The sequence below is a fragment of the Rattus norvegicus genome, chromosome 3 (genome assembly GCF_036323735.1).
Source record: "Rattus norvegicus strain BN/NHsdMcwi chromosome 3, GRCr8, whole genome shotgun sequence".
Taxonomy (NCBI): Eukaryota; Metazoa; Chordata; class Mammalia; order Rodentia; family Muridae; genus Rattus; species Rattus norvegicus.
In genome coordinates, this window is record NC_086021.1 from 187,992,252 (window position 1) to 188,005,109 (window position 12,858).

The 12,858-nt window shown below is 43.5% G+C and overlaps 1 protein-coding gene across 1 annotated transcript in view; it reads left to right on the plus strand.

Annotated features, from left to right (window-relative positions):
- Ntsr1 (neurotensin receptor 1) overlaps positions 1-12,858 on the plus strand; it is a 50,157-nt gene that overhangs the window by 8,474 nt on the left and 28,825 nt on the right. The gene's annotated exons all lie outside the window — the stretch shown is intronic.

Sequence of the window (12,858 nt, forward strand, 5' to 3'; positions counted from 1 at the left end):
AGTGGAAATTGTTCCCTTTATCCTTATAATTTAAGGCAAGCCCACCTTCCTAATGGTGGTCCCTCGGGCAGGTGGTTGAGCAGGCCACCCAGGTCAGCGATCTCAAGCTTGTGGCCAGAATGAGCTGGGTGGGTTTTGTTGTTATTGTTGCTGTTGTTTGTTTTTTTCTTATTGTGAACGTAGCAATCCTATGGATGGACCTAATGATCATCTTTTCCTTTGGAGAGAGTGACACTCTTGGATCTTTCAGTGGTAACTGTAGATTGTTTCATGAGCATTTTAAACGGTGTTGTGGTGTTTTGGACGGTGCTAATCTCCTGGAGAGTGCTGGTGTTTTCTTGAGGTGGGCAGCCAGGCCAGTGTGAGCTGCACTTTCGGTTGTTCCATCCGTTGATGATGATGCCAACGTCATCTCCCTTACTGAGTCCCCAGGTCTTCCCTGCACTCAGCTTAGTCTTGTCTCATGGCTGTGGGTGGTTCAGTTCTCAAGCCCTTTACTGTGTGTTACATGTATGTACCATTTGAAGACAGTCCCAGGACTCGTGCTGGGTCAGACATAGGTTCAGTGAGTCTGTTTCTATCTCCTCTCAGATTTCTTCCCATGATCCTCAGTTTCTTGGGCTCCTTTTCTCCAGCCTGTATTGAGGAAGCCAGAGTCTTCTATCTTATCTTTGCTGGCTTTTCAGAGTCACCTCTCTATTTGGTGCTGTGGTGTACGCTCTAGTAGGACTGTCCCTGAACTTTCCTAAGCTTTCGGAATCTGGTAAAGACAGCCTTGCAGTGAGGACTATACATGCTTCCCACTTCTACCTTGGTTTACCTTGGGGTCCACTCCAAGTGAAACATCTTCTTGTCAGTGGGTCACCTTTTCCTACGTCTCTGAGTATTTGATTGTTTTTAAGTTGATGATAATTACTGCAGACAACACATTAAAGCTATATGCATATATATATATACGCACACACACATACACCCACACATACACACACATACACACAATACACACACATACCACACACACACACCACACACACATACACACACCACACACATACACATACACACACACATACACGCAGTATACACACACACCACACACACACATACACACCACACACATACACATACACACACACATACACGCAGTACACACACACACCACACATATATACACACACCACACACACACACACACACATACACACACCACACATACACACACCACCCACACACCACACACATACACACACTACACACACACCATACACATACACACACTACACATATACACACTACACACACACACCACACACATACACACACATGTACATATACACACACATACTTACACACAAACACATACATATTTACATATATACACACACATATATACACATACTACATACGCACACCACACACATACACACACATACTTACAAACATACACATACTACACACACACACACTGATGGGGGTTGGCTTCAACTTGTTAGGATAAGGTCCAAGGAGATGATCCTCCGCTGAAAGATCAGCGTGACAACAGCCCCTGCCCTCTGGTTTCACTCTCTGAAGAGTCTTCCATGTTCTGTCTGCACCTACCCCTACCAGCACAGAATCCACAGAGAAGCCCTGTGCTGATTCACAGCCCAGTATCTGAACTCAGCCTTGTCAGCTTAAGGAACCATCCTGACAAACGCTTCAGCTCCCAAAGACTCCATTGTAAGAGCATCCCCAAACAGTGGAGAGCCTGCGGTGCTGGGAGCGGCCCAAAGCCTGTCAGAACATGGGGCCTAAGCACCTGACGATGGTTTATGGGTGTTTATAGCAGCAGATCTTGTCCAGCATCTCACACGAAAGCCTTCTCCAGACTTTAAACACTGCCTACATGGACAAATGTCCCAGGCAACTAAGACGCCAAGCGTTGACTTGAAGGAATTGCTACAGCAGCGCTATAAAGAGGACATGACAAAGGGACGCACCCGACAAATGTGGAGCAACTCTTACACTGAGACGCACGAAAGGAGCAGAGTTGTTTGGATTCCAACATGTTCAGCCAGTTGTCTGTGAAAAGGTGAATTTATTGTAAATTCCGGCAACTCTCCGTTGGTGTATTTAAAGGTTAAGAACATTCTTGGGAGAGCTTTGTTTTCTTGTAACTCAAAATCGGCTCTTTAAAGACGCTAGCTATACTTCCAGCCCCTCAAGGTTCAGAGAGCCCTGGAGCTGTTTGGAAATAATCTATCCCTGAGAACTGTTAGAACTAAAGGCTCACAGCCAGCCCTTGGTCCGGCAAACAGTTTCCAAGAGTTCAGTAGAGCCACACATCCTCAGCTCCTCAGAGTCCAGGAGAATGCTGCAAAGCACATCTGGGTCATGTTATTTGGAAAGCTGAGGACCCGGTATCCGGACCTTCGAGCTGGTCTGGATCCAGGTGGGACTAGCTCATTTATAAACCTGTCTGCTGCAGGCAGGATCTGCACAGTAGGAAGCAACTGTCCAGAGTCAGATTTATTGCCTTGGGGGGAGGAGAAGCCATTCCACCTAGAGGATGGCCCTCTGGGACCTGCCTCTGGGACCCTGGGTCCAGCTCATTGCAGGACTGCAGCTGCTGGCCTCTGACAGACACCTTTGAAGACACAAAACAAGATGGGCAGGATTCTTCCCACCCTAAGGATCCTCAGGCTTGGCTACCTGAAGTTGCCCTGTCTGGGCTACCTTCAGTTCGAGAGCTCTGATGTTACCTCATAATCTCTTGTTCTACCAATAATTCCAGGACCCAGCATTACAGTCAGGAAAAGCACTCGGAATGCTATGAAGCCAGCTTTGAAGGCCATGCCACTCCTGCATGGTCCCCAGGAGAGGTCCTCCTATAACAGAAGGTCAGGAGGAAGGCACCAGTATCCCTTACCTGAAGTGGGGGGTGGAGGGGTAGCCATAGTTTCTGTGTGCCAGCTGGTGTGTTTTTGAGACAGTAACAGAATGACCATCCTGAAAGCCTCCACGGTCCCTGCAAACCTCAACCAAGTATGAGACCCCAGATATTGCCTAACTTCAGAATCCATTTTGCTCAAGTGGACTGTACTCTTAAAGGACCTGCCCTTGTTAGGGCTGGACTAAATTCCCAGGTGAAGTTGGTGATGTGCCTTGTACCAGATTCTGACACAGAGCACTGCACTTCTGATCCAAGCAGAGGAGGATAGTCTGGCCTCTGCAACCTTAGAAGATCTAGCATTCCTCAGATGCTAGAGCAGTAATCTGGGGTCATCGGGGTCACACCGCTAGCAGAAGAAAGCATTTCTAGAGCAGCTAGGCACCCCTAGGGCCCCCAGGCTGTCAAACGTGCCTGTACACTGGAAGCAGGTAATTGCAGGGCTCTTAGGCACGTTAGCGCCTGTTAAACTTCCTGCAATTAATTTTCCTGACAGCTTGTTTAAAAGGAGCCGTCTAATGTGTTAAAAATACCTGTGTTTGTGGCAGATCATCCAGGCAGTGCTCATAGAACTTCTAAAGAAAATCACCAGGGGTAGATGTCCGCACTTTAAACTACTCTAACCTCAAACAAGCCTGTGCCTGCTGTGTGAGAAGCTCAGAGCCCCCAAGGGCCTCTAGACTGAGATCTGTAGCTGTCATAACCCAGGGCTTGATGACAGTGCTGGCTCACAACTATGGGATAGATTCTCTAAAGGTCCCAGAGACCAGAGTTCCAAATTCCAGGATGTCTTTCAGGACGGTGTTCCCCTCAGGGGCTTTAGGAAGCTCCTTCCTTTCCTTCCAGGAATGATGGACTCAAGTGTCCTTGGCTCACGGCCTCATCCCATCATTCTTGCCTTGGTCTTCACACTACCTTCTCTGTGTATCTGTCCTCTAGCAACAATCGTCATGAGATTTAGGGCCCACCCTGAACCAGGACAATTGCATCTCACATCCGATTATCTCTGCACAAACAAGTGTAACTGTAGTTGACAGCACCCGTGCTGCCACGGTACCGAGAAGGCGTAGGCCTACGAGGTTTAAGAAAAAACACATACTCTGGTCATGTTACGAGGATGCCAAAGCTTTACTGGGGTTCACAGAATATATACCCTAAATACACTGGGTGGAAAATTCCAGGAAGCATAGTGGAAAAACAGGTTTATGCCCTCAAGTGAAAAACAGGAACAAGAAAACAGGAACTGACTTAACAGTGTTGCCGCCCAGGCCAAACAGAAAGGTCAGGATGTTCCTTTGTCAGGAACAAAAGGCTTCCACATGCATCAGCAAGGCTCAGCAGGGGACAAACACTGACGGGGCCCAGGAGGGTCCGACAAGTCCCCCTTTATTACTTTTTAAAGTAGCACCTGTCTTAGGACACTTTGGGTAAACCAATCCCCATGCACGTCTTTGGGAATATCTGCCAGTCTCAGAGCTCCTGTCTTAGGTGGACATCGGTCCCAAAGAGTTGCCTGTCTTTGGTTAACTACTTCTCGTAAAGGCTGAGCCAGATTTAGGCAGAGGGATTGTCTCCTGCCAAGGAGAGCAACGCCTGCGACTGGGAGTGCTGTTTGTGCATGTGATAAGAAGCAAAAGGCAGCTACTGCGGTACCAAGGGCCATAACGCCGAGGGCCATAAGAGATCAAGCTGTTCCTGTAAAAGCACTGACTTAAATTTAGAATCCTCAGTTGTCAGCAACTTCTCCTGAAAGTTTATCCACGGTGCTTGCCTTAACATCAGATTGGGGGAGGGCAATCCCAGACACTGCAGCCACAGTGGCTGCAACAGCAATGGCTGCTACAAATAGCAGCAAAGAGGCCATAGTCTCTCTCATGACAGTTTAGGATCAGCTGACCCTCTCCTGAATGGCCGGCAGGCAGTGGAACCATGCCTGAGATCCACACAACCAGGGCAGAGTTTCCTGGTCCCCAGCAGCTTTACATAGACGGCATTCCTGGGAAGAATAGTCAAGACTATCTCCAGCATTAGTACCATTTGGGTAACACAAAGATCATCAATCCGTTGTTCCAAATGCATAAATCTTCTTGAACTCAAAACACTAACGTTTTTGCTAAATGATTAACAAGAGTAACTGTCTTAACTTCTTTGATCAAAGCAATAGTGTTATTAATTAAATAGCTATACCACTATACCTGCAATAATCTTATTGCTTCTGCTTAAAGCTTGACTCACTTCTTTTAATATTTGCAAGTCTTTTTCAGAATATCAAGGTCCTATAATACTCATAAGCAATAAAACAAAGGTTGGTTTATGCCAGATTTCAATACAGTAACAACACTAGAAAGTGTACAATCAATATAACTTACATTAAATATTGTAGAAGAAACAAAAGTAACTTTAACATGACCAATAAATAAAAGATTAGGAGTTTTAACACATGTACTAACATTTGTTCAAAATCTAGATCCTGTATCATTTTTTTCCACTGCAAATGTAACTTCATACAAGACAATTGTGAACTTTTAAATGTCTCTGAAAATGTCCAGAACCAATCTTCCAAATGAAAACTCTTATTTCCAATATTGGATTGACCAGTCTGTGATTGAGTCAAAATAACTTGTTACATTAAAGGAAAGAGAAGAGTCAAAACTTCTCTTTGATTTTCTGAAGGCATTTTCTATAGTCTCCATGTTCTCTGTCCCACAAGGTCTAAAAGTTTGAAGCAAGGCAGCTTGTCCAATCTGGGATATCGGCAAATAAAGATGGGTCAGGAACGTACGTCCAAACAGCTTTCCAGTCACTATTGTTAGGACACTCAGCAAGCTCATAGATCAACATCATTCTTTGTCCCAGCATCAGCATGTCTCACCAGTCATTCTGGCAGCTAGCACACTCCTGCAGCATCCTGAAGAGAAAAAAAACACAAACACGCCCTTTTCCCCATATTAAATACCTGAACAGGATCATGCCATAGGCCAATAGGTGGATCCTTCCATTTCACCTAGGCATAAGTATGTCTAGTTGTAGGGTTCCATAAACACTCAGAGAGTTCCTTGGCATCCAAATTTTAAAATTTAAAATAAAAAGAGAATCATTTAAATAATTGTGTGGCACACGGTGATGTAACTCCCCCTTTTTCATTTATTAAGATACTGTTTTAAAGTTTTATAATATCTGTTTTATAATATCTAGCCCTTGAGAATTATAAGGAATCACAATAATATGGGTAACATCTATTTGTCAAATATCATTAGGCTGTAACCCTCTTGGGTTAACTCCCAAATTGGGAGAGGAAATAAATGGGGCACACTGGGGACAGTGACTGACTATTTGGGCTGCTTGTTCTTTATTTACTCCATTGTGAAACCTCAAAGAATTAGCATTAAGATGAAATTTTCTATGTATCTGTAGAGCTTTATCATAGGCAGTACTATTTATCTATTAGAAGAACCACTGGTATCATCTATAACTGTGGATACTCCCACCTCAAAGGCTTTAGGCTATATACACCTGACACATAGTAGGACTATTGGCCATCCCCTGAGGTAACACAATGATAGCGAGGCGAAGGCTCCTCAAAATTTATGGAAGGAATGCTAAAAGCAAATCTCTCACAATTTTTAAGATCTAAAACAGGAATAGTAAAGAAACAATCTTTTAAGTCGATAACTATCATATGCCAGTTTTTTTGGTATAGCTACAGGAGAAGAGAAACCAGGCTGAGTAGGTCTCATAGGCATCATGGTTTCGTTAATTTCCCTTAAATCTTGTAATAATCTCCACTTTCCAGACCCTTTTTTTTATCATCACAAAAATGGGTGTATTTCAAGGGGAAGTAGAAGGAACAATATCCTGTGTTAATTGATGAGCTGCCTCCAATTTTTCTTAGGACAGGGGCCACTGTGGAATCCACACCTGATCATTTAACTTCCAGGCGATGGGCAAAGGTTTAACATAAGGAGGCTTATTTACAGCAACGCTTAGGATAAATTTCCCACGCCTGTTTTATCATGAGGATGTTTAATTATTTTTAGCTCTTCACTTACACTATAAGGTTTGCCTTGTAAATTTTTGCCCAATCCTCTCCCTGGGACGAAGTCTCGTTTCTTCATCATGTTTTGTATAGACTGAGTTGTTAGCACAGCTCTCATATCATGGAGCACGTCTCGTCCCCACAAGTTGGTAGGCATTTGTTCTAAAACAAAGGCTGAAACCACTCTCATGTCCTTCCTCGTCTCTCCATTTAAAAATCTTGGGTTTTTTCTTCCTTGTTTTGTTTTGAGGGGCTGTAGCTGTCCTCACTCCTTGTGAAGTACATAATGACTAATTACGTTTTTATTTGCCTCTCCTGTTAAAGCGGTTGCAATTAGAAAGTCTGAAAAAGTGTCAATAGTCACAAGTAAATATTTTAATTTTCCCAAGCCAGAAGTGAGTAACATCCATTTGCCATAACTCATAAGGTAGAAGTCCTTGAGGATTAACACCATTATGTGAAACAGGAAGAAATTTGAGGACACTGAGAACTCATATTTACAATTTGACTTGTATACCAAATTATTGTCTCTAGCTGTTATTGTTTTGATGATATAAAGAATGAGACTGTTTGGCTAATTGTTCCTATGTAAGATCTATAATCTGCCTGGTATATAAATCTATTGTGACGTTGCCCTCACTAAGGGGTCCAGGCAATCCAGTCTGAGTTCTTAAATGGACTATAAAGGAACAGTACATTCTCTTAAACCAGTTATATAGCATAAATAATTGTAAAATTTGAGGGTTAGCAGTATCTAAAAAAGGAAAAAATTTTAATCAATTGCAAACCATAAGCTATAACATTGGCTATCAGTATATGAATTGAAAGCTTGATTTTTTTTTTTCAACATTTCAAAAACAGCAGCTACAGCCCATAGTTCAATAATCTGTGCTGAAGCAGGGGGGAAACTCAAGAGAATAAACATGTGATCCAATTACATATGTTGCCTTCTCATTAGATGAACCATCTATAAATACAGTAAGCGCATTTTCTATGGGCTACATGCGTAAATTTACAGAAATACAAAAGCATGCGTAGAGGAAAATTATCAAATTTGCCTGAAGAGTTTGCACATGTAATAGGCCAAATATCAGTATTCTGTAAAAACCAATTTAATTGCTGTCTAGAATAAGGAATGTTTCATCAGGTTCCCTCTCAAAATACTTCCATGACTCTATCTTACAATTCTGTATTAACACCATAACAGCTTCATAATAGGGCGTTAAAACTTTTACTTGGAGAGGAAAAAGATGAGTCCACATTAATGGTCCCTTTTGCCAAAGGAGTACAGTGGGTACAACCAACCAACAATTGATCATGGTCTATATAATTAATGTATCTGTTGTTGACACATAGCTTTCTCTACTTTCTGCAAAGCTACTCCTCCCTCATCAGTTAATTGTCTAGGGGAGTTAGGATTTGCATCTCCCTTGAAGATATCAAACAAAGGCTTAAATCCTCCTGTGATAAGCTTAAGGTGAGGTCTTAACCAATTAACATATCTTAGAAACTTTAAAAAATAATTTAAAGTGGGGCTGGGGATTTAGCTCAGTGGTAGAGCGCTTACCTAGGAAGCGCAAGGCCCTGGGTTCGGTCCACAGCTCCGGAAAAAAAAGAACCAAAAAAAATAAATAAATAAAAATAATTTAAAGTAAACTATCTTCACTTTTCTGTGCCACAATTTGTTTAGGATATAACTGATGTCCCAAATATTGAAAGGGACATCGTATTTGAATCTTTTCTGGAGCAACAACTACTCCAAAAATTTAAAAGCTCATTATAAGAGCAAAGGCTTGTTGTAAAATTTCTTCAGGGGTTGGAGATTTAGCTCAGTGGTAGAGCGCTTGCCTAGCAAGCACAAGGCCCTGGGTTCGGTCCCCAGCTCCGAAAAAAAAAGGAAAAAAAAAATTTCTTCGGAAGGATCAGCTAATAAAATGTCTGTATAATGGATAATAGATACTGGAAGATTCAAAGTCCTAACTTCTTGTATTGAAGCAGCGACAAAATTTTTACATAATATAGGGTCATAAGTGATTCCTTGAGGCAAAACTTTTCAATGATATCACTTCATGGACTTTCCAAAATTATAAGCAAGCTCACTAAATGAAAACCTTTCACAATCACCAGGATGTAAAGAAACAGCATAAAAACAATCCTCTAAATCTATAATAATTTTATACGTATTTCTTGAAATGGTAGTTGGAGTAAGCAAACAGGCTGTAATGCTCTTACAAGTTCCATAGCCCCATCAACCCTTCGTAAATCCTGTAACAATCTCCACCTGTTTGACTTTTTTTCTTAATTACAAATATGTGTCAGTTAGAATCTTGAGCCTGTCTGTGATTGAACTGCAAACTGTAGCCAATGTAACACTGGCAATCTTTAACCACAGTCTTCAAGTTTTCCTTGTAACACCAGAGTATAATCACAACTTTGGGAAGCAGAACTCAACCTCCAACGAACAATCTAGTCTCCAAAATCCAGTCTCTCCAAAACACCAAGTCCATCCCTCATGCTATAAAGTTTGACTGCCAATTCCTGCATAGGAACACACAATGGTGCAGACTCTAATACCTCAACAAAGAGACATTGCCCTAAATTCTTTTATAAGTCTGGTTTCCATGATAAGAATTACATAAAAATATTATCCCAATTTAGACCTGTTTCCCTGGGTTGGCTCATGCTATGTGTTTTCTAGAATGACTCTATCCAAATTACCAGTTTTTAAGCCGACTTTCTGATACCAATGTTATAAAATTTTAACCATACCAAATAACTTCAAAAGCCAGTAATCTATAACCAAGACATCTAGAGCATATATATACATTTAAAACCAACCAGAAACAAAAATGAAATGGCTACACATATCTTTAATATTTAGACCAAACACAATTTACTTTTTCTAGCTGTAATTTTAAGAAAAGCACCTTGTCACCTGCTAAATCCAATAATCACAGTCAGAGATTTTTCTAAGGGACTCCTAGCTACAGGTGCAGGGCTCCAAAAGCCAATTGAAACTACTTTTTACTTATTTGTTCCTTTCTTGAAATAAGTTAAAACTAAATCAAGGGGTGAACAACCAGCATTTAAAGTTTTAACCATTCTTTTTAAAAAAAAAAAACATGAAACACAAAACATTTAAGTAACGAGAAACAAAAACCACAGACATAAACTGACAGACATGGGCAGTTTGGTGCACCAAGGACAGACAATAGACATAGAAGAAGAAAGCTAGATGGTGTCCCACCAAAGGGACCCAGATACCGCTTCTCTAGATTCTAGCATAACTTTTCTGTTTTGTTGCATCCTATGCAGAGATGTTAAGCATGGCTGTTATTCTCTCTGGGCTCCTGGATAAATGCCAGTGAGGCCCCCAAGAGAAGGCAGGCAGGCAGGCCGGCTCCTCACTTGGCTGCGTCTTCCCCCAATGCTATCTGTACTGACTCCCCACAGCTGCCTCTGGATTCCATCACTACCCACACCTCTCACTGGCCTGGGGTAGGAAGGGCTCCCCTCCACTTGACCAGCTTGCCTTATCTGTCTGACTTTTCTGGTTGCTAAGGGGGATCCAGCAGAATCCTGAGCCATGGTATACAACAAGGCAGGAACGGACTGATCCTGGTGGCGGCACAGAGAGTTGTCACTGCCACAGCATTCATGGATTGAGCCCTACCTACTGGCTCCTGCTGTCTTGTCACTTGAAGCATGTCCCAGAAAATCTCTGCTAGGGCCCAGGTCAGTGAAGCTACCACTATGGGGACATTGAAGGCCAGCAGTGCCGGACATTACTAGGGTCAGCTCCCAACAGAAGCAAGAGCTGAGGCTGGTCTGTGGTTGGGTATCCTCAGGCACTGGCTAAAGAGCCAGGCCCTAGAAGATGTGTCAGGGCAGCTAGCCTTGGTCAGGAGGCTGGATGCTCTTCCTTGCACACCTGATTTCAGTTCTCTCTACCTCCTGGGCCTTGTGGCTCCCCAAGAGACTCACTGCCCTGCTCCTGTTGTGGGACAGGACTGTAACAACATTTTGAGTGGTACAAAATAGGCCAATCCAACCTGCATGCACTCTGGCTTGGGACCTAACCTGGGCCTTTGCAGCAGCATCCCACAGAAGGTGAGCTAAGCGGCTATGATTGACACCAGAAAACATTTCAACCCTTCCCATGGCCTCCCACTGGGTTTTAATGGCATTTCTTCCTCAACCTTTGTAACTAATTCACAACACAAATGGGCGTCCTGGTGGGACCTCTGATACTGGCCAAAACTGTCAGCAGGGTTGCCTTGTAGGCTGTCAAATCTCAAGCACAGGGCTACATAACAAGACCCTGTTTTAAAAAAACAAAATAAAACAAAATCTGAACATGGGGGTGGAGGAAATAAAACCAGGAGGCTCCATGGAGGCCTGGATTCTCCGGAGCCAGCCCGTGAGGCAAGTTCCTGCCCCTCAGGAGCTGCTCCAGTTCATTCCACCTGCTTTAAAAAGGGTCCTGCCAGAGTTTAAAGTGAGGAGGACAGACTGGAGGGCTGGAGAGATGGCTCAGTGGTTAAGAGCACCAATTGCTCTTCCAGAGGTTCTGAGTTCAAATCCCAGCAACCACATGGTGGCTCACAACTATCTATAATGAGATCTGATGCCCTCTTCTGGTGTGTCTGAAGTCAGCTACAGTGTACTTATATAAAATAAATAAGTAAATCTTAAAAGAAAGAAAGAAAGAGAGAGAGAAAGAAAGAAAGGAAGAAAGAAAGAACCTTGAGAGGTGCCCATGGGATCCAGCTCTACTCTCGTATGATTGATGAACACCATGCTAGCTGCCTGCCCGAAGTTTCCCAGAAACCTGCAGGCCTGCTCCACTCAGAACTGCCCAGGCTTCCCTCATTCCTTTGCTGTTTGAGGGTTGAGCGGTGCCATTCTGCACACATAGTGGGGCGCTCCCTGCTGCCTTTTTGAATGGTACAGACTCTCCGACAGTTCCTAAGCCCAGCTGTGCTTGCCTATCAGCACTGGAGCTGTTGGAAACACTGTCTCTCTGGGTCTGTCTGTCTGTCTGTCTCTCTGGGTCTGTCAGGAAACTGGACTCCTTGGAGAACAAGTGGGTTCAAGTACTAGAGTTCAGCAAATACTGAACTTTGGAAATAAATAGGGGTGTCGCTGTCTGGAACCATGGTTCTTCTTCCTCACAGACGAGGCCCAGCCAGCAGACAGGCCTAATGCCCACACTCCTGTCACAGACAAGGCCCAGCCAGCAGACCAGCCTAATGCCCACTCTCCTGTCACAGACAAGGCCCAGCCAACAGACAGGCCCAACGCCAGCTCTCCTGGAGAAGCTGCTAAGCACTAGCTAAGCCTCTAATCCAGCACTACAGTGACCATGCACGTTCCCTCCTCAGCTGCCTCTGTGCACGCATCCTGAGGGTCTCATGAGGATGAATAGTAGGACAGGTTTCAGGAGGAGGTGGGAGTCTGATCTGAAGGTAGGGAAGCAAATGCCTTAAGGGATGCAATGATCCCAGCGTCTGACACATGATCAATAAGGATCCCAGCATCTGACACATGATCAATAAGGATCCCAGCATCTGACACATGATCAATAAGGACCCCAGCATCTGACACATGATCAATAAGGATCCCAGCATCTGATCCAAGATCAATAAGGATCCCAGCATCTGACACGTGATCAATAAGGATCCCAGCATCTAACACGTGATCAATAAGGATCCCAGCATCTGATCCAAGATCAATAAGGATCCCAGCATCTGACACATGATCAATAAGGATCCCAGCATCTGATCCAAGATCAATAATGATCCCAGCATCTGATCCATGACTAATAATGATCCCAGCGTCTGGAAGGACCCCAGGCTTCCCTCCTCCTCTGTCATGTGCTCATGAGCTTCAA